Source organism: Rattus norvegicus, chromosome 3, assembly GCF_021556685.1.
Source record: "Rattus norvegicus strain SHRSP/BbbUtx chromosome 3, alternate assembly SHRSP_T2T, whole genome shotgun sequence".
Taxonomy (NCBI): Eukaryota; Metazoa; Chordata; class Mammalia; order Rodentia; family Muridae; genus Rattus; species Rattus norvegicus.
The window spans coordinates 97,501-122,500 of record NC_141536.1 but is presented as its reverse complement, the minus strand read 5'-3'; positions in this window follow the sequence as shown (position 1 = coordinate 122,500).

The window sequence follows — 25,000 nt, the reverse complement described above, 5'->3', positions numbered from 1 at the left end:
CCCCCCCCTTTGGTTTACATTCAATTCTCTCTCTCTCTCTCTCTCTCTCTCTCTCTCTCTCTCTCTCTCTCTCTCTCTCTGTGTGTGTGTGTGTGTGACAGGGAGGGTCGGCCAGTTGTCCCTTCCATTATAAGCAAACTGAAGGTATCAATTGGTCAGCTGAATAGTTCTCTGCTTTCCATTGTTCTCACCATCTCTCCAGTCGTATTTTTTATAAATATTGAATATTAAATATATGTGGGGGGTGTGGCTGTGTGTGCATGAGTTCCTAGGTACGAACCTGAGGGAGGGAGGAGGGAAGGAAGGAAGGGAGGGAGGAAGGAAGGTCGACCAGTCAGCCCCTCCTTTCTTTTTTTTTTTAAAGTTATTTCCTCTTCTTTTCCAGAATTATTTATTTTGTGTCTATGAGTACACTGTAACTATCTTCAGACACACCAGAAGAAGGCCTCATCCCATTACCGATGGTTGGGAGCCACCATGTGCTTGCTGGGGATTGAAAACTCAGGACCTCTGGAGGAGCGGCCAGGGCTCTCTTAACCGCTGAGACATCTCTCCAGCCCTCTTTTTCCAGTTTTAAATAAGCCTCGTTAGTTGAGCGATCTGGGGAGTTGCTTTTCTTTCCAATTTGTGTGTGTGTGGGGGCAGCAATGGATCCAGTATCCAATTCCCTTTCTCTCGATAACATCTTATTACAGTAAGATGGCTCGATTTCATTTGCAATTACTTTCTTATTCTAGACGAAGGTTGATGAATAAATCTTCTTGTCGCTCCATGAAGGAGGGAATAAATAATATTTGGCTAGGTCTATATTCCTTCATTTTTATTTCTCTTTGTTTCTTGTCCTTTCTTTAAAAGAAAGAGGTCAACAAATCGGTGTGTACCACCACCACCACCACCACCACCACCACCACCACCACCACCACCACCACCACCGAGTTGTAGGGATCCATTATGGGCCCCTGTCTGTCTGCCTGTCTGATTCATTCGTGTTTATTTAAACGTCCTCCAATGATGGTTGTGCAGTGAAAGAAATGCGTGCCCGAGCTACGAGCTCGTGCGCAAACACACACACACACACACACACACACACACACACACACACACACACCACACGGGGGGGGGGCAATGGGGGGTGAGGAGGAGGAGGAGGAGGAGGAGGAGGAGGAGGAGGAGGAGGAGGAGGAGGAGGAGGAGGAAAGCTTGGGTTGGGTGGTTTGAGGATTTGAAGGTTTAGCCCTGCAATGTTCCTTACAACTTAAAAACTTTGTGACACACAAGCGATATTCATTTTCTCCTTCTACTTTTCACTCTGTAGACCAAGATGGCAGACTATATCAGCCTTTGTGGAATGTGACCTTGTATTGCTTTGCCCTACTCTGCTCTGCTCTGCTCTGCTCAACTTAACAGACGTGTTTTTGCTTTTGTTTATGATTTTTTTGCTTGCTTGCTCGCTCGCTCCCATGACTTGACTGTGGTTTCTTTCTATTACAGCACGGTGACCAGACTGCCTTGGGGTAATCAGAAAGGAGGCCAGAAAGCAGTCTTTTTCACAATGACTACATACCAGCCGATTTGGAGGAAGATGTCCCTCTCTCCCTCCCTCCCTCCCTCCCTCCCTCCCTCCCTCCCTCCCTCCCTCCCTCCCTCCCTCCCTCCTTGACCCATTTTTTCCCTCTTTCCCGATACACTCAATAAATTTAAAGTAAATCAATGAATCAAGTCTCTAGTAATTTATTTGTTGGGATTTATTTGTTGGAAATTATCCCTCCACACCTTCGCCCCTCCCCCCACCACTCGAGGATGTCTCCCTGGGGGGGGGCGGGGGGATAGGTGGACGTGTAAGAGCATACCTCTCCTCCCTTGGCTTTCCGGTCCACTTCGCTCCAGCATACCTAACTCTTTGGAAATGGTAATAGAGTTCATGACACACCCTCACAGAGAGAGGGAAGAGTCCGATCGTTCACTGATTCGCTCTCAGCCAGCCTCGCCCTGACAGCTCAGGCATGTCTAAATCCGAATGTGGGCAATATTTTGACTTGACTTGGTGCTTCTAACTTTTTCTCTCTCTTTTTTTTTTCTTCTTTAGTATTTTTTCTTTACCCTACAAACAGCACACTGCAGCTGTCTTGACTGGCAGACAATCCCATAACAGAGGGTTGTGAGCCACCATGGGAATAGAACTCAGGACCTCTGGAAGAACACAGTCAGAACTCTTAACTGCTGACTCCATTATTTCCGATTAATGTTTAATGTTTTATTTTATTTTATTTTATTTTATTTTATTTTATTTTCGGAGCTGGGGACCGAACCCAGGGCCTTGTGCTTCCTAGGCAAGCGCTCTACCACTGAGCTAAATCCCCAACCCCAATGTTTAATGTTTAAATAAATAAACCTTGTAAAGAAATTAAGCATCTTAAAACCATAGGCATGTGCATCCCCTCCTCTCATTCGTTCATTCCCTCGCTCATTCATTCAGACAGACAGACAGACAGACAGACAGACAGACAGACAGACAGACAGCAACCAAAGTCTAGCCTTTAACAAAGCAAGAAAGCATACCCTGCGGGACGCACAGATGAATTCCTGAGGCTTACCCTGCAGAGCTTACATGAGGCTTAGTAAAGGACTGACCTGACAACAGCTACCTACATACGTTGAAAAGTCTACCTGGTATTGACGGATGATGACAAACTGTATGTGTGATACAAAACTGTATGTGTGAGGTTTCCCCTTATAACTCATCTCGAAGAGCCCAGCTGTTGGGGCTCGTTCTTTTGAGGGAAATGGAGGCTTTTCATCTTTCCCAAAGCTCCTCCTAGATCCTTTCTGTCCATCTGTCCATCCGTCCGTCCGTCCGTCTGTCCGTCCGTCCGTCCATCAAATTCTACCCTAGGCCTGCCCTTAGGTTGGTGGTCGTCCATTGAGTGCTAGTGACTTCTGACTTGTCTCTGTCTTCCCCTCTGAGAACTGTATTTAGATCTGATGCAGGCACGCAGGCAGGCAGGCAGGCAGGCAGGCAGGCAGGCAGGCAGGCAGGCCCTCCCTCGTTTTGAAACAGACAGACAGACAGACAGACAGACAGACCAAAGGGTCAATGACTGACTGCACTTAAAGGGGCTGTTGACTCCTCTTTGGAGTTACCGCTGTTTAAAACTTGCTTGATAAAATAAAGTCATCGAATCCAAACTACGCAAAGGGGACACTATAACAAATTACGACTGCTTGTGTATATAGAAAACAGGGTTTTTTCTTTCCCTTATTCCATTATGTATGTTTGCTTTTCTTCAAGAATAAAACCGGCTAGGTGGTGCCTCGGAGACTTTTTTTTTTTTTCCCCCCAGGAGTCCCTTCGGGCCCTGCCAGCCAGAAGACCTGGACCTCTGGGGGCCAGAGAGGGTGCTGCTGTATCCCCGGCTCGCTCCCTCCCTCCTGGGATCAATCTAAAAAATGGACAGTTTTGGACACAAGCTTAAGTAATGTTCAGCTCATTCATGCAAGAGAGATGTAGGAAGGACAACACCCCCACCCCCACCCCCACCCCTACCCCCACCCGACCAAATAATACCCTAACCAATAAAAACTAGCTCCTTACTCCTCCGCCTGAGGATTTCTGCGGTCTCATGGTTTGTTCTTGGTTGTTGTTGTTGTTGTTGTTGTTGTTGTTGTTTTGTTTTGTTTTGTTTTGTTTTGTTTTGTTTTGTTTTGTGTTTTTCAGACTTTAAGACAAATGTAGGGGTTGGGGATTTAGCTCAGTGGTAGACCGCTTGCCTAGGAAGCACAAGGCCCCGGGTTCGGTTATAGCTCCGAAAGAAAAAGGGGAAGAAAAACAAAAACAATAAGACAAATGCTTGTTGTGATTCTCATTTCATTTCAAGGCTGCTATTCTCTAAATCAGAAGGACTCCCTTTTAATTCTTCATGGGTAAACTTGCTTTACATCCCTGACATCAACAACAAAAAGAATTCAGAAAGTGGTGATGGACCAATCTGTTTGGGTGTTTCTTGCCTGCTTGACCTTGACTCGCATACAAGAGAGCATAGAGAATAAAATAAAGTAGGTGGATGGAGAGATGGCACCGTCGTTAAGAGCACTGATTGCTCTTACAGCGGTCCTGAGTTCAATACCCAGCCAACACACTGGCGGCTTGCAACCATCTGTAATTGTCAATCATGCCCTCTTCTGGGGTGTCTGAAGACACCTACAGGGTACTCGAATAGACATAAAACAAACAAACAAACAAACAAACAAATCTTTAACAATTAAAAACAAAAAGAATAAAATAAAGCGAAGGACCCGCCTTGGAGACCTGCCCGGTATTGCTCCAGAGTCTACTTTTTAAAACACAGAGGTAGGGGTTGGGGTTTTAGCTCAGTGGTAGAGTCCTTGCCTAGCAAGCTCAAGGACCTGGGTTCAGTCCTCAGCTCTGGGAGAAGAAAAAAAATACACACACACACACACACACACACACACACACACACACACACACACACACACAGAGAGAGAGAGAGAGAGAGAGAGAGAGAGAGAGAGTTTGACAGCAATAAAAAACAAAACAAAACCACTTTAAAATACAGAGATGTAAGGATACTCAGAGGGCTCAGAGGAAGCAACCAAGTGTTTGTTATATGGGTGCCAACAATATGGTTCGCTCTTCTTCTCTTCCACGTGGCATGGTGGCCAAGGTGGTGGGGAAACCACACAGTGAAAGGAATTGAACTACAGCACACAAGCAAGTCTCCCTCCCAGACATGAATAAAACTGAAATTAGGCTAAATGTACAATGAAAGGAAGCCAGGTGTTCGTGCATGTCTTTATTTCCATCATTCAAGAGGCAGAGGTGTTTAGAACTGTGTCTCTGTGAGATAGAGGAAGGCAGGCAGGCAGGCAGGCAGGCAGGCAGGCAGGCAGGCAGGCAGGCAGGCAGGCAGGCCTGATCTAGGTACTGATTTCCAGGTCTATGTGCAGACCCCCTGACTCAAATAAAGGAGTGAAAAAGGAAAAAAATACAATTCACCTGGAAGGGTCAGCCAGCCATCAGATGCAGTGAACTAGAAAATTGGGATTCTCAACTGAGGCCTGTTCACCTCCCTCCCTCCCTCCCTCCCTCCCTCCCTCCCCCCTTCCTTCCTTCCTTCCTTCCTTCCTTCCTTCCTTCCTTCCTTCCTTCCTTCCTGGCTTACAGACAGCCAGGTCCAAGCCCAAAAAGAGTCCAGCAAGGAGCTTAGAGACTATGAGAGTGCACAGGTGTTCTAGGGAGGAATCAGCTCACCACCCAGCATCCCCATTTGGGTTCTTGTGCAATCGACACAGGAGGTGACAATCTGGAATTTAGTGAGAAATCAAACAAGGGACACAGAATGCAAAATATTTATTTACACAGCAAGTGGGTCAGTTGGATTAGCAAGCTAGGACACCCACCCCCGACCCCATCCCAGCCCCCTACCACTGCCGGGTCTCCCTTCCTTGTTATCCCTTTCTCATGCCTCCCTCAATATGGGCACAGAGGACCAGGAACATGTTTCTCTCAAAAACGCGTTTTCTGCTGTGAACTCAGTCTGGCAGAGAGTGAGTGGGTGAAGGATCCCTAAAGACCAGAGAGTTTATTAGAGGAAGGCTACCTCACAGTGTTCTTCACACCAGGAACAACAACAACAACAACAACAACAACAACAACAACAACAACAACAGCAACAGCAACAGCAGCAACAGCAACAGCAACAATGAATCAACAAATGGTGGACAGGAGATGAGCAGGGATGCTGGGGGATGGGAGGGAGGGTAGGGCTGGTGAATCTGCACCTCCCTGAAGGTGTGCCTGTGAAATACTGGTTGATATATGCCTAGTTGAGGACAATATTCCCTCTCCTGTGGTTTTCAATGGGACATGACTTCATTGCCAGAGACTATGGAATTGTTTCCATTTTCCCCTTCAAGAACTGTGTTTAGATCTGTTACAGACAGGCTCTGGGTTTTGAAACAAACAAACAAACAAACACACACACACACACACACACACACACACACACACACACACACACACAACGAGAGAGAGAGAGAGAGAGAGAGAGAGAGAGAGAGAGAGAGAGAGAGAATAGAGAAAAACAGAGACAGACACAAGAGAATTTGATCTCTCTCTCTCTCTCTCTCTCTCTCTCTCTCTCTCTCTCTCTCTCTTTCCCCCTCCCCCTCCCCTAGTTTCTCAGACTGGGTTTCTCTGTATTCGTCTGTAGGGCGGGAAGGACTGAAACTCTCAGATTCACCTTTCTCTGCCTCCCTAGTGCTGCTTTGATGGTAGTTTGGGGAGATTGGGATAGGAAGTAAAAGCTTGAGTGCTGATATCAAAGCCTCCCCTCCCCCCCACATGCATGCATGCATACACACACACACACACACACACACACACACACACACACACACACACACACACCCCTACCTGTCTCCTTCACACAGTTATTAAAAACTTTTAACTGTGATTTAGAAAAGTGTCTAGGGCTGGAGAGATGGCTCGAGTTAAAGAGCACCCGATTACTCTTCCAGAGGTCCTGAGTTCAAGTTCAACAACCACATGAGTGGCTCACAACCATCTGTAAAGAGATCCGAAGCCCCTCTTCTGGTGTATCTGAAGACAGCTACAGTGTACTTATATATAATAAATGAATAAATCTTTAAAAAAAAAAAAAAAAAAAAGTGTCTAGATCATAGCTTCAGAGTCAGCACATCTCTCCATACAGAAGACACTGACTGACTGACTGACTGACTGACTGACTGACAGACGGACGGACGGACGGACGGACACACACACACACACACACACACACACACACACACACACACAAATACATATTTATATATTTAAAATGATGCTTAAAAAAAACCCGTCTTCCTGTATAACGGAGGTTTAAAGGGAATCTGGCTGACAGCACGTTTTTGTGGTGTTTTAATTCCTTTTTTTTTTTTTAACCAAATAGGAGGGAGATCTGTTGTCCCTTTTATTAAAAGCCAAAGTATTAAGTGGCGAGCCGATGTTTCAACTTTCACCATTCTGTTCCTTTCACCAAAAAGAGGGGGTTCTTTGGCTTTTCCTTTCCTTTTTAGAAACAAAACCAGTTGGCCTAGCTTCCCTGTTCCTTTTCCCTCTTCCACGGTATGCTCGATGAAATAAAGTAAACAAATGAAGTTTCTAGTTATGTATTTGTTTGGGAGACCCGAACTATCTCTCAAGAGAGAGTTGCGGGTGTTGGGGATTTAGCTCAGTGGTAGAGCGCTTGCCTAGCAAGCGCAAGGCCCTGGGTTCGGTCCCCAGCTACGGAAAAAGAAAAAAAAAAAAGAAAAAAAAAAGAAAGAAAGAAAGAAAGAAAAGAAAAGAAAAGAAAAAAGAAAAGGAAAAGAAAAAAAAAGAGCGAGTTGCATCTCCCCGCCGCCCCCCCCACACACACAAGGCCTCCTCCCTGTATGTGGGGGAGGGGGGAGGGGTGGACAGGAGTAGCTGAGGGGTGGGGTGGGGCGGGGCTGGAGAATATGCAGGTCCCTGAAGGTCAGTCGGGGAAATACTTCTGCTGCCCTAGCACGCTTCAGTGCCTCTTTAGAGTTTAGAGTTTTTCTAAAGTTTTCTGCCTGAAATCAGCGAGTGATGATTTCACTGTGAAATGATGTCTGATCATCGCTCTCGCTGTCCTGTCAGGGCTCCGGCTCCTGGCAAATGTCTGACTGAAGGAAACCTTAGTTAGACTCACACCCAGCTGTTTGGAAATGGTAATGGAGTTGATAGCACACCCTGGGGGAAAGAGGCAGACTCCCTTTTTGCTCACTCTCAATTCCCAGCCTCGCCCTGCCAGCTCGGGGGATTTCTAAGTAAGGGTGAATCTGGACCATATATGTACAGGGTTTGGCGTTTCTGATTCATGTTTAATGTTTAGTTAAATAAAGCTTGTCAAGGGCTGGAGAGATGGCTCCGAGGTTAAGAGCACTCACCGCTCTGCTCTTCCAGAGGTCCTGAGTTCGATTCCACAGAAACCACATGGTGGCTCACAACCCTCTGCAAAGGGATATCCCATGCACTCTACTGCCCTGTGTATATGAAAAGGGCTTTAGTGTACTCAATGTAAGTGAAAATAAATAAGTAAACCTTTAAAAGAATGAAACAAAATGAAGCTTGCAAAAGAAATTGAGCATCTTAAAATGCCAGGCACGTTTATCCGCTCCCTTTTTTTTTTATTTCGTGTGTGGATCACATAACCACAGAGGTGGTTCCCCTTTCCTTAACCTCGACAGCCCAACTGGGACAGAAGTGCAAACTATCATCTACCTATCTGGGAGTGGAGTGGTTGGATACAGGGAGATGGAGCATTTGCAGTTAGTAAAGTTCTGATGTCGGTTTTTATTTCCTTTCATTTTGGATAGATATCGGGAGCCTTTTTTTTTTTAAGTACAAATTTTGTTTTCTGTGCAACATTCTGATCATAGTTTCCCATCGCAAAGCTCTTTCCAGATCCTTCCTCCCCATCCACCACCCCGTACTAACTTAGGCCTGCCCTTAGATGTGGTTGATGCATACCCAGGTGAGTCTCCATTGGAGAAAGGACGATATTCCCATCTCCTATGACTGTCAATGGCCGATGACCTAAATGCCAGTGACTTCGGACTTGACTCCATTTCCCTCTGAGAACGGGTTTGGATCTGTTGAACGCAGGCAGGCCCTCGGTTTTGAAACAAACAAACAAACAAACAAACAAACACACCAAAAAATATTTAAAGCAGGCAACAACTGCCTGCACGCCAAGAGACTGTTGACTCCTCTTTGGAGATAGTACGATGTGAAACTTGCTTAATAAAGTAGAGTCCACACAACACAAAGGGAACACTTTAACAAATTATGAAGGAGAGAGGGGGGGGGTATGTTTATCTACCTCCTCTTGTTTCTCAGACTAGAGATTTCATCTTCCTCTGTCTCTCGAGTGCTGGTGGCTTTGCTGCTGGTTTGGGGGGATTGGGATAGGGATAGGAAGAGAAAAGGCTTGAGTGCTGATTTTAAAGCTCTCTCTCTCTCTAAAGCTCTCTCTCTCTAAAGCTCTCTCTCTCTCTCTCCCCCCCTCCTTCTCTCTCTCTTTACACACACACACACACACACACACACACACACACACACACACACACACACACACACACACACTGGAGAGGAAGACAGGAAGACCTATCTAGATGCAACGTGAAGAAGGCCTATGTCAGATGAGTTAATGGCTAGGGAACTGTTAGCTGGCTAGTCTGCCATTTTGTTGCAGTTGCTAATATTATAAGGACACTTTCTCATTGGTTGTTTCTGCTGTTGCTGCCAGAATTCATTACATATTCTGTTAGGCTCTTCTGTGTGATAACACACTCAAGAAACCGAACACTGTTGAAGTCAGTCTAACTGCTTTCTTTGTTGTCTAGTTACCCGCAATAATCTTGGACCTGAACTGAACACCCAGCAGCACCCGCACCCACCCATGTATAAGCTTTTATAACCTGGACCACCAACACTAAGGCGACAGGGCAGACAGAGACTATTTGGAACCGGACTTCCATTTTGAGTTTTTGTTTGTGTTCTTGTTTTTTTTTTCTCCTGTCCTGTCCTGTCCTGTCCTGTCCTGTCCCTGTCTGTCCTCTCTGTCTGTATGTCTGTCTGTCTGTCTGTCTGTCTGTCTGTCTGTCTGTAAATCCACACATATAGTTCTTTCCACATCTTATATCTCAAAACAAATAATGCTTGCTGTGATCCTCATTTCATTCAAGGGTACTGCTCTCTAGACCAGAGGAGCCCCCTTACAATTCTCCACAGGTAGTGATGACCGGAGTGTTCAGTGCGACTAAGCAGGAATTATATGGTTGCCGCCATTATGCTTGATCTTACCGAAGGTAGGGTTGCGGGGCATGGTTGCCACGATGGCGACCAGTAGACCGTGATTGAGGAGACGGAACAATAATTAACCTACAATTCTCCCTCTCTGTCAACTGTTTCTCTGTCACTCTCTGTCTCTCTTCCCTCCTTCCCTCCCCCGTCTCTCAGACCTGAATGAGCATTGGAACTAAAGTAAATGTACATGTGAAAAGAAGCCAGGTGTGGTGCTGCATGTCTTTGATTGCATCACTTGAGAGGTGAAGGTGGGTAGAACTCTGTGAGCAGGCTGCAGACCTGAACCAGGTACTGATTTCCAGGGCTTTTGTGCAAAGACCCCTGACTCAACTAAAGAAATGAGGAGGAAAATAAAGAAACAGATACAATTAACTTGGAATAAACCAAACAAACTAAGAAAAAGGAAAGGCAGTAATGGAGTGGCCTGGCTTACAGAGGAGGGGCAGACATTTATCTGCCATTGCCTCTCGGTTGAACACACAAACACACGCATGGGGGAGGGGGAGAGACAGAGACAGAGAGAGAGACAGAGAGACAGAGAGAGGAAGAGAGACAGAGACAGGCGTCCACGCCCCTCCCTCCTTCCCCGAGAGAGAGAGACAGACAGACAGAGACAGAGAGACACAGAAAATTCGATCCCTGTCTCTCTCTCTCTCTCTCTCTCTCTCTCTCTCTCATCACAGGCTGAGCTCAGGGACAGTGAGTTCCACACTCACTCAGAGAAAAACTCTGTCTCCAGTCACCCTCACCCACACACGCCTTCAAAATGATCCATTGTACTATTTGCGTTATGTCTGAGGAGCCCCTCTCCCTCCGCCTCCTCCTGTTACGTTGTAGAAACGTTTAATCCCAAACAGGGCTTCTCTCCTACCCTGCCTTGATGATTCTGTTCCTGGATAAAAGATACACAAGCTTTATTATCTACAGGAAGCCTTAAATAGCACTAGAAGACCTGGGCAGGCAGATATCTACCCTCTAGGTTTTGTTAGTTTTGGGGGTTTTGTTTGTTTGTTTGTTTTTGTGTTTTTTGTTGTTGTTTTTAATTTTTTTAGATTTGTTTTTTATTTATCTGAGTATGCTGCAGTTATCTTCAGACACACCAGAAGAGATCAATCAGATCTCATTACAGATGGTTGTGAGCCACCATGTGGTTGCTGGCAATTGAACTCAGGACGTCTGGAAGAGCAGTCAGTGCTCTTAACCGCTGAGCCATCTCTCCAGCCCCTGTTGTTGTTTTTTGTTTTGGTCAAAAACCTGGATTCTCGGGGTTGGGGATTTGGCTCAGTGGTAGAGCGCTTGCCTAGCAAGCGCAAGGCCCTGGGAAGAGCAAGGTCCCCAGCTCCGGAAAAAAAGAAAAGAGGAAGAAAAAACAAACAAAACAAACAAAACAAAAAAAACCCTCTGGATTCTCAGGAGCTGTGTGGTGTGTCCTCTTATGTTCTGGTGCCCTCTTCTGGCATGCAGACATATAGGAATCAGAGAGAGCCCACACATCCAGGAACAAACAAACTGCCAAACTGCCAAACAAACAACAAAGGATTGTAGGTTTGACTGGCTCTGTAGGTTTCAGAGAAAGGCAGGGCAGACCTCTGTGAGTTTGGGACTAGACTACTCTACCCGGTAAGTTCCAGGGGGGGGGGGGGGATTTGGGAGCACAGTGGACTGGACAAAATTTTGACTTTGTAATTTTATTTTTTGCCCAATTGGGATTTATGATTTGATTGTCTAGGAAACTTATACCTTTCATTTTATTTTTATTTTTCGGCCAATTTCCTTTCAGTTTCACTTCCGATTTAACTTTTAATTTCTTGTCGCGCTTATGTTCGGATCGAGTTAATTCTCTGGGGAGCTGTGCCCTTGCCACTGGTGCTGGCAGAAGGGGATCCCGAGATCTAGAGGTTCTGTGTGGTGGGCTGTGTGGCAGAGGAAAAAAATGAAATTAAGAACATATATAAATCTATGGATTTGTATAAGGAGAAACGTATGGTATGGTGGGAAGATGTAAGGGGAGAAAAATAAAAAAAAAGATAGATAGATAGATAGATAGATAGATAGATAGATAGATAGATAGAGTGATTCATGCTCCCAGCCTCCTATGTACAGAGTTCCCCGAGCGTTTTTACTCGCCAAATAAAGACTGCGGTGTTTCCCAACACCATGTGAATGTCCGTGGCTGTCGAAATTATTTCATTTATGTTTTTCACGTTTGTCGTCCGTGTCACTTCAAAGGCCATTGTGACTTCAGTCTTGTTATTGATTCATATATGCTTTCTATTTCTTTTCATTTTTCAAAACCTTTTTGTCTAAATTGTATTTGTCATTCACCTTGATTTAAACATTTATTAAAGTCCAGTTTGCCATTTATTCGTATTTACTCGTACTTTATTATTATTTTATAAATTTATTCCATCATTTCGTTTCAGTCGTCTATATTTGCCCTTCCTCTCGTTCCCGCTTTTCTTTTTCTTTTTTCTTTTTCTTTTTCTTTCAGAGCTGGGGACTGAACCCAGGGCCTTGCATTTGCTAGGCAAGCACTCTACCACAGAGCTAAATCCCCAACCCCGTCGTTCCCACTTTATGTCTGTTAACATTTAATTGTTTTATCTCCTTGTCCTTCTGTGTCCCTCGTCTTAATTTCTGCTTTATTGTTTTCTTTTTTTTTTTTAATTTATTTATTTAACGCATGTGAGTACACTGTAGCTGTCTTCAGACACACCAGAAGAGGGCATCAGATCTCATTACAGATGGTTGTGAGCCACCATGTGGTTGCTGGGATTTGAACTCAGGACCTCTGGGAGAGCGGTCAGTGCTCTTAACAGCTGAGCCATCTCTCCATCCCATCTGTTTTATTGTTTACATCGCACTTACTCTGTTTTTATGGCGATCTATTAACTTTTTTCCATGTCAGTCGTCGGTATCTGTTGATCACCTTGATTTTATTTTTTTTTCTTTTTTCTTTTTCGGAGCTGGGGACCGAACCCAGGGCCTTACTCTTGCTAGGCAAGCGCTCTACCACTGAGCTAAATCCCCAACCCCGATCACCTTGATTTTTGTTTTATTGTTTATTCACATTGACTCTTTATTTTCATTATTATTTTAAAGTAAAATAAAATAAATAAAATTTAAATATGGTAAAGTAGTATTTGTTAAACAGATATTAAAAGGAGGTCTACAGCAGATTTTTAAACTAACGGGCACACACACACACACACACACACACACACACACACACACACACACACACACAAATTTCTCCCAGAGGTCTGAGTTCAATTACCAGCAACCACAAGGTGGCTGACAACCATCTGTAATGGGATCTGATGCTCTCTTCTGGTGTGTCTGAAAATAGCTACAGTGTACTCTTACGCATAAATAAAATAAATAAATCTTTAAAAAAAAAAATAAAATATGAGGTTGGCTCTCTTTGCTCCTCTCTTTGCTCTTTTTTGCTCTTCCTCTCTTCCCCTCTTCCCCTTTGTCCCTTCTCTCCCCGACTGGCCTTTACTCTCTTCTTCTACCTTTCTTCTCTCATTAAACCTCTCCGTGGAGGGGGAGGGGTGTGTGTGTGAGTGGGGGGAGGGGGGAATGAGGTTGACAAGTCTTCCTGTAACAGAGGTTTAAAGGAGGCTGGTCGACAAAACGTTTTTTTTTGTGGTTTTTATTCTCTCTCTCTCTCTCTCTCTCTCTCTCTCTCTCTCTCTCTCTCTTTCTCTCTCTCTCTCTTAATCAACTCGGAAGTCGATCTGCTGTCCCTTTTATTAAAAGCCAAAGTATTAAGTGGCGAGCCGATGTTTCAACTTTCACCATTCTGTTCCTTTCACCAAAAAGAGGGGGTTCTTTGGCTTTTCCTTTCCTTTTTGAAACAAAACGAAAGGAGGAGCTCGACCAGTTGGCCTAGCTTCCCTGTTCCTTTTCCCTCTTCCCTAGTATACTCGATGAAATAAAGTAAATAAATGAAGTTTCTAGTTATGTATTTGTTTGGGAGACCCGAACTCTCTCTCTCAAGAGAGAGTTGCATCTTCCCGCTGCCGCCCCCCCCCCCCCACACACACACACAAGGCCTCCTCCCTGTATGTGGGGGGAGGGAGAGAGGGGTGGACAGAGCTAGCTGAGAGGGGGTGGGGTGGGAGCGGGGCTGGAGAATATGCAGGTCCCTGAAGGTCAGTCGGGGAAGTACTGCTGCTGCCCTAGCACGCTTCAGTGCCTCTTTAGAGTTTAGAGTTTTCTAAAGTTTTTTCTGCCTGAAATCAGCGAGTGATGATTTCACTGTGAAATGATGTCTGATCATCGCTCTCGCTGTCCTGTCAGGGCTCCGGCTCTGGCAAATGTCTGACTGAAGGAAACCTTAGTTAGACTCACACCCAGCTGTTTGGAAATGGTAATGGAGTTGATAGCACACCCTGGGGGAAAGAGGCAGACTCCTTTTTGCTCACTCTCAATTCCCAGCCTCGCCCTGCCAGCTCGGGGATTTCTAAGTAAGGGTGAATCTGGACCATATATGTACAGGGTTTGGCGTTTCTGATTCATGTTTAATGTTTAGTTAAATAAAGCTTGTCAAGGGCTGGAGAGATGGCTCTCCACAGAGGTGGTTCCCCTTTTCTTAACCCAACTGGGACAGAGGTGCAAACTATCATCTACCTATCTGGGAGTGGAGTGGTTGGATACAGGGAGATGGAGCATTTGCAGTTAGTAAAGTTCTGCTGTCGGTTTTGTTTTGTTTTGTTTTGTTTTGTTTTCTTTCCTTTCATTTTTGGATTTTTTTTTTGGATTTCCTTTTTTTTTTTTTTCTTTTTAAATACAAATTTTGTTTTCTGTGCAACATTCTGATCATAGTTTCCCATCGCAAAGCTCTTTCCAGATCCTTCCTCCCCATCCACCACCCCGTACTAACCCAGGCCTGCCCTTAGATGTGGTTGATGCATACCCAGGTGAGTCTCCATTGGAGAAAAGGACGATATTCCCATCTCCTATGACTGTCAATGGCCGATGACCTAAATGCCAGTGACTTCGGACTTGACTCCATTTTCCCCTCTGAGAACTGGGTTTGGATCTGTTGAATGCAGGCAGGCCCTCGGTTTTGAAACAAACAAACAAACAAACAAACAAACAAACAAACAAACAAACACACCAAAAAATATTTAAAGCAGGCAACAACTGCCTGCACGCCAAGAGACTGTTGACTCCTCTTTGGAGATAGTACGATGTGAAACTTTATGCTTAATAAAGTAGAGTCCACACAACACAAAGGGAACACTTTAACAAATTATGAAGGAGAGAGGGGGGGGGTATGTTTATCTACCTCCTCTTGTTTCTCAGACTAGAGATTTCATCTTCCTCTGTCTCTCGAGTGCTGGTGGCTTTGCTGCTGGTTTGGGGGGGGATTGGGATAGGGATAGGAAGAGAAAAGGCTTAGTGCTGATTTAAAGCTCTCTCTCTCTCTAAAGCTCTCTCTCTCTAAAGCTCTCTCTCTCTCTCTCCCCCCCTCCTTCTCTCTCTCTTTACACACACACACACACACACACACACACACACACACACTCACTTCCTAGGATGAAAGAAAAGAAATGAAAAGGAAGGCACCCATGGTGATGCATGACTTTGATCTCACTTTGGTCTCAGCACTGGAGAGGAAGATAGGAGGGGCCTCCATCAGATGCAACGTGAAGAAGGCCTATGTCAGATGAGTTAATGGCTAGGGAACTGTTAGCTGGCTAGTCTGCCATTTTGTTGCAGTTGCTAATATTATAAGGACACTTTCTCATTGGTTGTTTCTGCTGTTGCTGCCAGAATTCATTACATATTCTGTTAGGCTCTTCTGTGTGATAACACACTCAGAAACCGAACACTGTTAGAAGTCAGAATCTAACTGCTTTCTTTGTTGTCTAGTTACCCGCAATAATCTTGGACCTGAACTGAACACCCAGCAGCACTTCCCGCACCCACCCATGTATAAGCTTTTATAACCTGGACCACCAACACTAGAGCGACAGGGCAGACAGAGACTATTTGGAACCGGACTTCCATTTTGAGTTTTTGTTTGTGTTCTTGTTTTTCTCCCTGTCCTGTCCTCCATCCTGTCCTGTCCTGTCCTGTCCTGTCCTGTCCTATCCTGTCCTCTCTGTCTGTATGTCTGTCTGTCTGTCTGTCTGTCTGTAAATCCACACATATAGTTCTTTCCACATCTTTATATCTCAAAACAAATAATGCTTGCTGTGATCCTCATTTCATTCAAGGGTACTACTCTCTAGACCAGAGGAGCCCCCTTACAATTCTCCACAGGTAGTGATGACCGGAGTGTTCAGTGCGACTAAGCAGGAATTATATGGTTGCCGCCATTATGCTTGATCTTACCGAAGGTAGGGTTGCGGGGCATGGTTGCCACGATGGCGACCAGTAGACCGTGATTGAGGAGACGGAACAATAATTAACCTACAATTCTCCCTCTCTGTCAACTGTTTCTCTGTCACTCTCTGTCTCTCTTCCACTCCTTCCCTCCCCCGTCTCTCAGACCTGAATGAGCATTGGAACTAAAGTAAATGTACATGTGAAAAGAAGCCAGGTGTGGTGCTGCATGTCTTTGATTGCATCACTTGAGAGGTGAAGGTGGGTAGAACTCTGTGAGCAGGCTGCAGACCTGATCCAGGTACTGATTTCCAGGGCTTTTGTGCAAAGACCCCTGACTCAACTAAAGAAATGAGGAGGAAAATAAAGAAACAGATACAATTAACTTGGAATAAACCAAACAAACTAAGAAAAAGGAAAGGCAGTAATGGAGTGGCCTGGCTTACAGAGGAGGGGCAGACATTTATCTGCCATTGCCTCCTCTGTTGAACACACAAACACAGGCGCCGAGAGCGAGGCGAGAGAGCGAGAGAGCGAGAGCGAGAGAGCGAGAGAGCGAGAGAGCGAGAGAGAGAGAGAGAGAGAGAGAGAGAGAGAGATCTGTTGTGAAATGTATGTCCCTCCCCTAGTTTTTCAGACAGGGTTTCTTTATGAAAAGAAAGAAACTGGTAGCTGTAGGCTGGTAGCTGCTGGCTGTTAAAGGTCTAGGTAAAACAATGTGATGGCCTAAGAGGAAAATAAAGAAACAGATACAATTAACTGTTAAGGCCTAGATGCCGTGTGAATGAGGCCTACATCTGGTTAGTTAAGACAACTGTCACCTGGCTAGCCTGCCATTTTAATATTGCAAGGACGCCTTCTCATAGGTTGTTTCTGCTGTCACTGCCAGAGTTCATTACATATTCTGTTAGGTTCTGTATGACACACACTCAGAAACCAAACATTGTAGAATCCAGTGTGTCCTTGAGTGCGTGTCTACAATGCGTGCGTGCGTGCGTGCGTGCGTGCGTGCGTGCGTGCGTCTGTGCATGCGTGTGTCCATGGCCATGCTAGGCCACCCCAAGATTTGTGTTTCAGAGATCTTTACTTGTTATTTTTCCTGCCTTGGCTTGTGTAGGCACTAAGTCACCACACTTCCCGAAAAACAAAATGAAACAAAACAAAACAAAATCCACCAACAAATGGACCAAACCCAAACCCCAAGCCAAACAAACAAATATTCCTGCCTGCCTGTCTGTCTATCAAGGAGGCTACAACAGAGAGAAGTGGAATCTTGAATGAACAAAACTAGAATACCTACGTCTGCCTGTTTCCCCTCTTCCCACCCTCCCCTGCCCCCCAGCCCATCCCCTAGAGCTGGTCTAGCATGTTCTCTGACCCTGGGGGTGCGGTGAACCGGCCTGCTTTGCTAAACTCTGTAGTGTATAAACTTGGTAACTCTAGAAAGCAGGAGCTGAAAATGTGCAGATAAGGTGGTGGTCGAGCTGTGTGTGTGTTGGTGTGGGAGGAACTGCACTTCGGTAACTGCTGCTTTTCAATGTCCGGCTGAAACTCTGTGCTTATGATGTATCTTTTGGTTTTATTCGATTTTACTTACTGTCTATTGGGTTTGCATTTGATTTTTATTGATTTTATTGATATTTATGTTTAACTATTTTGACCTGGCTAAATGACTGACTGACTGACTGACTGACTGACTGACTAAGTCTACCTGGCATGGGAGGAATTCAAGGACGAACGATTGTTTAAGTATGACAAAAATAAGTAAGTAAGTAAGTAAGTAAGTAAGTAAGGGGGTTGGGGATTTAGCTCAGTGGTAGAGCGCTTGCCTAGCAAGTGCAAGGCCCTGGGTTCGGTCCCCAGCTCCGAAAAAAAGAAAGAAAAAAAAAGTAAGTAAGTAAGTAAGTAAGTAAGTAAGTAAATAAATAAATAAATAAATAAATAAATAAATAAATACGATCATTTAGAAGTAATATAGGCAGAAGGAGAACATGTGGCTGTGGATGGTCTGAGGCTTCTGGCTGCTTTTGGGTGCCTCTTCACCTTTCTGCACGTGCAAACTGAGTTTAATTAAGTTCTGTTTCCCTAGAGGCTGGGAAAGGGAGAAACAGAAGTGACCTGGAACATCAGGGCTAATGGCCGGCTGCCTCCATCTTGGTGAGGTCAGGTGTCAGCCAAGCTGGCTGCCAACCATCCACAGTTGAATCCAAAGTGCCCAATGGGACACTGTAACAAATCATGTATACAGATTTGTGTATATAGAAAACATTTTTCCTTTCTCTTCTTTTCTTTTCTTGAGAAATTCAGCTGGTCCTGATGTCTTTCCCTCGGTGTGTCCCTCTGTCATCTCTCTCTCTCTGTCTCTTTGTCTTACTGTCTCTGTCTGTCTCTGTCTGTCTCTGTCTCTGTCTCTCTCTCTCTGTGTGTGTGTGTGTGTGTGTGTGTGTGTGTGTGTGTGTGTGTGTGTTCCTTAATCTCAGCAGCACTACTCATCCAATCGATTTTTCCTCTCCCCTTGTCTCCTTCACATGGCTATTACCCCACCTTAAACAGCACTAGAAGAGCCTGGCAGGCAGATATCTACCCTATGCTGTCCAAGAATTTTTTTTTTTTTTTTTTTAAAGTCAAAACCTGGATTCTCAGGAGTCATGTGGTGTGTCCTCCTAGGTTCTGGTGCCCTCTTCTGGCATGCAGACATATAGTCAACAGAGAGCTGTGTGGGTGGCCGAGGCAGGCAGAGTGGACCTCTGTGAGCTTGAGGCTAGATAAGTCTACGGAGCAAGTTCCATGACTGCCTGGGCTATACCAAAACGTACCTTGAGGCAAAACAAAACAAAGCAGAAAAGGTTCTGCTTTTATTTTACAGACATGTGTTCTCTCTAGTCCTATTGACTATAGAAGTTTGATCATGAAGTCACATTGATTTTTATTACAGAGTTATTTGTGTGTGAGAGAGAGAGAGAGAGAGAGAGAGAGAGAGTTTTTTCTTTAATCTTCAAACATATTTTTATTGTTTATTTATTTTATGAGCACACTGTCACTGTCTTCAACACACAAGGAGAGGATTCCATTACAGATGGTTGTGAGCCACCATGTGGTTGCTTGGATTTGAACTAAGGATCTCTGGAAGAGCAGTCAGTGCTCTTCACCGCTGAGCAATCTCTCCAGCCCTGAAACAATATCTTGAATAAACAATAACAAAAACACTAAAACTAAGTCTGCCAGTTTTCCTCTTTCTTTCTCTCTCTCTCTCTCTCTCTCTCTCTCTCTCTCTCTCTCCCTCCCTCCCTCCCTCCCTTCCTTCTTTCTTCCTTTCTTTCTTTTTCTTCAGATAGAGTTTCTTAGTGAATGATATTTATGTTGATATAAATTTTTTACGTACTTTTGACTGGCTAACTAACTAGCTAAGTCTGCCTGTCCTAAAGAAGGAGTTCCCCTGCCACAACTAAATACGTGCATAGAAAAAATATATAATTATTAACTTGGGATGAAACTAATGTAACAAGCAAGCAAACAAACGCACAGCAAACAAAGTAGGGATGGTGGTGCTGGGTGCCTGGTATATGGGAGATGGGAGACCTGTGGTCTAGAGCGTCCAGAGCTCTGGCCTCCATACTCTGGACTGCATTCTCTCTAGCAATCTTCCCAAAGTGGCTGTATTTAACCATGTTTTATTTTTTAAATTGGCTCTCTCTCTCTCTCTCTCTCTCTCTCTCTCTCTCTCTCTCTCTCTCTCTCTTTCTCCCTCCCTCCCTCCCTCCCTCCCTCCCTCCCTCCCTCCCTCCCCCACCACACACACAGAGGCACGTGTGAACAAGGGAATGCAAATGCACAAAATAAGTATGTTTTGATCAGAGTGAAAACAAATCACGGGGAATTTTAACCATTCCACCATCATTCCACCATTCTTTTAATTTACTCTCTGTGTTTAGTCTTCCAAAGAGGGTGGCAGGTGTGTGGTTTGGTGAGTGCCGGCTGGCGGTGGCAGCGAGGAACAGAGAACAACAACAACCCCCCTCCCCCCCATCGGGATCAGTGGAGGGTTTTAAAATGAGTGAGCCATTTAAAAATGGTGTGGAACTGAGGTCGCCGCCACCCTCCCCTCACGACGGAGTTTGGACGCTCCCTTTTCCTAACTGTGCCTGTTCCTTGCTAATGTTAACCGATTCGAGAGTGCATGTCCTTTCACTTAGAGGTGGCCTGTTTTCACCCGCTCCGTCCTACTTTCCTTTTCTGGGTGCCTGAGGGGGTTGGCCCCGGTCCATCCCGCGTTCACTGTGTTCCGGCAGGACAGCGGGACCGTTTGTGCCATTCGGGAGAAGTGGTGGGTACCTGCCCCGTTGTGCGTGGGTGAGTGTCCCCCTGAGCTAGGGAGGTCACTCCGGAGAGACGGAATGAGTGTGTGTGGCGGCGGCGGCGCGTGACAGTCTGTATTGGTTTGCTTGATCGAGATCGCTGTCGGGCGACACCTAGTGGCGACAAGTTTCCGCAACGCTCCTGTCCCCCGGTTGGTGACAAAGGACGGGGAAGTGCCTGTGGTGAGCCGGCCAGGGTGAGAGGGTGACAGGCAAGCAGGCGGGTGCGCGACGGAGACGCCGTCCTGTCTGGGGACCATCTCTAGCTAGGAGGTTGTACCTGGAGAACTTCAGGGGAGGAGGGGTGGCTGTACGACCTATTGGGACACAAGGAGGGTTGGTGGCAGCTGGATGAGGGGTCGACCAGAGGCTTGGGCCCCGTCCCGGATTTTTTTTTTTTTTCCAATTTTTTTTTTTTAATTTTTATTTTATTTTTATTTTTTTATTTCTTCCCTCCTCTCCGGTCCCAGCCAGCGGGACCATAGACACTTTTGAGGCCGAGAGGGTGCTGTGTCCCCGGCCTCCGAGCCGAGGTGGCCCGGCTAGGGGGCGCCACGGGTTTTTTTTTTTTTTCTTTTCCAGTCCCTTCGGTCCCAGCCAGCGGGACCATAGACACTTTTGAGGCCGAGAGGGTGCTGTGTCCCCGGCCTCCGAGCCGAGGTGGCCCGGCTAGGTGGCGCCACGGATTTTTTTTTCTTTTCCAGGAGTCCCTTCGGTCCCTGATAGCGGGAGCCTGGACCTCTGAGGCCGAGAGGGTGCTGTGTCCCCGGCCTCCGAGCCGAGGTGGCCCGGCTAGGGGGCGCCACGGAGTTTTTCTTTTCCAGGGAGTCCCTTCGGTCCCTGATAGCGGGAGCCTGGACCTCTGGGGACCGAGAGGGTGCTGTGTCCCCGGCCTCCGAGCCGAGGTGGCCCGGCTAGGGGGCGCCACGGAGTTTTTTTTTTTTTTTTTTTTTTCCAGGAGTCCCTTCGGTCCCTGATAGCGGGAGCCTGGACCTCTGAAGACCGAGAGGGTGCTGTGTCCCCGGCCTCCGAGCCGAGGTGGCCCGGCTAGGGGGCGCCACGGAGTTTTTTTTTTTTCTTTTCCAGGAGTCCCTTCGGTCCCTGATAGCGGGAGCCTGGACCTCTGAGGCCGAGAGGGTGCTGTGTCCCCGGCCTCCGAGCCGGAGTGGCCCGGCTAGGGGGCGCCACGGAGTTTTTTTTTTTCTTTTCCAGGAGTCCCTTCGGTCCCTGATAGCGGGAGCCTGGACCTCTGAGGCCGAGGGTGCTGTGTCCCCGGCCTCCGAGCCGAGGTGGCCCGGCTGGGGGGGCCCCGGGGTTTTTTTTTTTTTTTTTTTCTTTTCCAGGAGTCCCTTCGGTCCCTGATAGCGGGAGCCTGGACCTCTGAGGCCGAGGGGGTGCTGTCCCCGGCCTCCGAGCCGAGGTGGCCCGACTAGGGGGCGCCACGGAGGTTTTTTTTTTTCTTTTCCAGGAGTCCCTTCGGTCCCAGCCAGCGGGACCATAGACACTTTGAGGCCGAGAGGGTGCTGTGTCCCGGGCGCCGAGCCGAGGTGGCCCGGCTAGGTGGCGCCACGGATTTTCTTTTCCAGGAGTCCCTTCGGTCCTGATAGCGGGAGCCTGGACCTCTGAGGCCGAGAGGGTGCTGTGTCCCCGGCCTCCGAGCCGAGGTGTCCCGGCTAGGGGGCGCCTCCGAGACTTTATTTTCCAGGATCCTCCCCGGTCCCTGCCAGCGGGAGCATGGACTTCTGAGGCCGAGGGGAAGCTGTGTTCCAGGCTATCTACCATGGCCTCTACCTCGGTCTGTGAGCACTCAGGGTTCTAAGGTCGACCAGTTGTTCCTTTGCGGTCCGGTTCTCTTTCTACATGGGGACCTCTTGGGGACACGTCACCGAACATGACTTCCAGACGTTCCGTGTGGCCTGTCATGTTTATCCCTGTGTCTTTTACACTTTTCATCTTTGCTATCTGTCCTTATTGTACCTGGAGATATATGCTGACACGCTGTCCTTTTGACTCTTTTTGTCATTAAAGGACGTTGGAAGAGGCTTGCACCAAGGCTGTTTGTCAGCTGTGCTGTGCGCATGGGCCTCTTCGATGCTCGAAGCTTAGCGTCCCCCATGAGTACGCGCTTCCTGCTTTCCCGTGCTTGCTTGCCTGTGCTCTGTGTGGCAGCTTTATGACAACCGTCCCGCGTGTCAGGCGTTCCGATTTCCCCGTGGTGGTTGTCGTCCGTTACCGGTAGGAGTCGTTGGTGCCGAGTGCGACCAGAGGGTTTCCCGTTTGGTGCTAGTGACCCCCTGGCGTGCTCCTCTGCGGCCGACCGGTTTTTTTATTTTGTTTTTTTTTGTTTTTTGTTTTTTTTTTTTTTTTTTTTTTGTTTTTTGGAAGGAGTTCCCGAACCTCCGCTGCTTGGTGGTGTGTCCCTTTCTTTCCTGCTGTGTATCCCCGAGTTGCACCTTTTCTCCTTCGAAGGGGATTTTATTTTTTTATTTTTATTTTTTATTTTTATTTTTTTTAGAAGGAGTTCTGAACCTCCGCTGCCCGTTGAGTCCCGTTCTTCCACGCCACGTGCCTCCCGATGCAACGCTTCCTTTTTTCTCGCCCTCGAGAAGGGTAAATTTTTTTTTTGTGTGTGTGGCAGTGTTAGCGACTTCTTCCCGTGCTCTCTCTCGCTCTTCTCTTTCTTCTTCCCGTCCGAGTGCGTTGTTAGAAAGCTCTCACGCCCGTTGTTCCCGATGCATGGCGTGGCGCTCGCTCCCGTTGGATCGATGTGGTGCTGCCGCGTTCTCTTCGGGCCGGGGCCTAAGCCGCGCCAGGCGAGGGACGGACATTCATGGCGAATGGTCATTCAGCGCGAATGGCGACCGCTCTTCCTCGTTCTGCCAGCGGGCCCTCGTCTCTCCTCCCCATTCCTTTGCAGGGTGGTGTGTGGAAGTCAGGGGTGCGGCTGTCCGGCACGAGCGCTGACCCGCGCACACTTGTTGCTGTGGTTCGCGGTGTCCCTGTGGACGTGTCGGGGGCGCTTGCCCCCACGCGCCGTTCACTGCTTCGCGGCCCTCTTCCCCCGTGCCGAGGGGAAGGTGGTAGACCCGCTGCGGTGCATGCCCTTCCCGAATGGTGTGTGCACGCGCCCTGCTTTGTGTGAGCCTTGCGGTGCTCCTGGAGCGTTCCGGGCTTTGACCACCAAGGTGCCCGCTTCTGAGTTGGCGGTGGCGCTTCCCGCTCCCCGGCGTGCCTCCTGTGCTCCATGGTGCTTGTGCCTTTACGCTTTCCCTTGTCCTAGTTGCCGGCTTTCTGCACGGTGACAGAAAGGGGGGTCGAGGAGTTGAGTGTGCGGTTAAAAGGCTCCTTCCGTTGGGTGAGCGCCCACCCCGTGCCTATGTTTTTGGTGCCTTCACCCACGCGGGCCCTGCGCGGTTAGGGTGGTGCTGAGCGATCGCGGCTGGCCCTTTTTAAAGACCGGACTCCCTCAAGTCAAGGCTCCTCCTTTGTGTGCGCCTTGAAGAGGCCTGGCTCTCGGCGGGGACCTGTCGCAGGTCCCCCCGGTCCGCGAATGCTCAAGAAGACCCCGGAGAAAGAGACCTTTGCCGATACCGCAGACCCCCCACCAGCTGGCGCGTGGTCCTTCCCGTTCTGTCCCGCGCCTGTTGCTCGTTTCCCGTTGCGTGCACGGAGCCCTTGGCTGCTCGTCGGTGTTGGGTTCGTCCCGCCCTCAGTGAGGAATTTGCCTTCTCTAGCTATCTTCGGAAAGGGCTTTACGATCTCCGAGGGGCTTCTCCCGGATGGTCCCCTCGGCTGCCCGCCCTGACCTCAGCCTTCTGCGCGCAGCGTTTGCTCTCTCGCCTACCGCGACCCGCGCCTCCCCGCTCCAGGTGAGGAGGGATCACGCGGGACGGGGCTCTGTCGACCTGCCGCTGTGCGGAGCTTGTGGGGGAGATTGGGTTTCTGGTGGCAGGTGGCGGGGAAGGGCCGTGCACACGCCCGCGTGCGCGGTACCCCCCTCACCGCGAGGGGTCGTCGCGGGACGGGTGGGTTTGGAAGGGCGGCGGTGGGCTCCCGGTCCCGCCCGCCTCCGTTTCCCCCGTGCCCTCCGTCGCGTGTGCGTCCCTCCCACGCGCGTCCACGTCCCGGCCCTCTCGCGGCGAGGTCGTGTCGCGTGTGGTGCGTGCCGCGTGCTCTCGGGCGTCTGCGGTTGCCGCCTCGTCCCCCCCTTCCACGGCAGCGTTCCCACGGCCGGTGGAGATCGCGGGAGCCGTCCTACCCCCTTCCCCTCCGCGGGGCTCTCGAGGGTCCGTGAACCGCGGGGTTGGCCCCGCACTCGCTCTCGGGGGCGCGGACTTCTTATTTGGGGGAACCGGCGGTCGGCCGCGTCCGGCGCGTCGTCGGACGTTGGGACCCGCTGCCACGCGGGGGT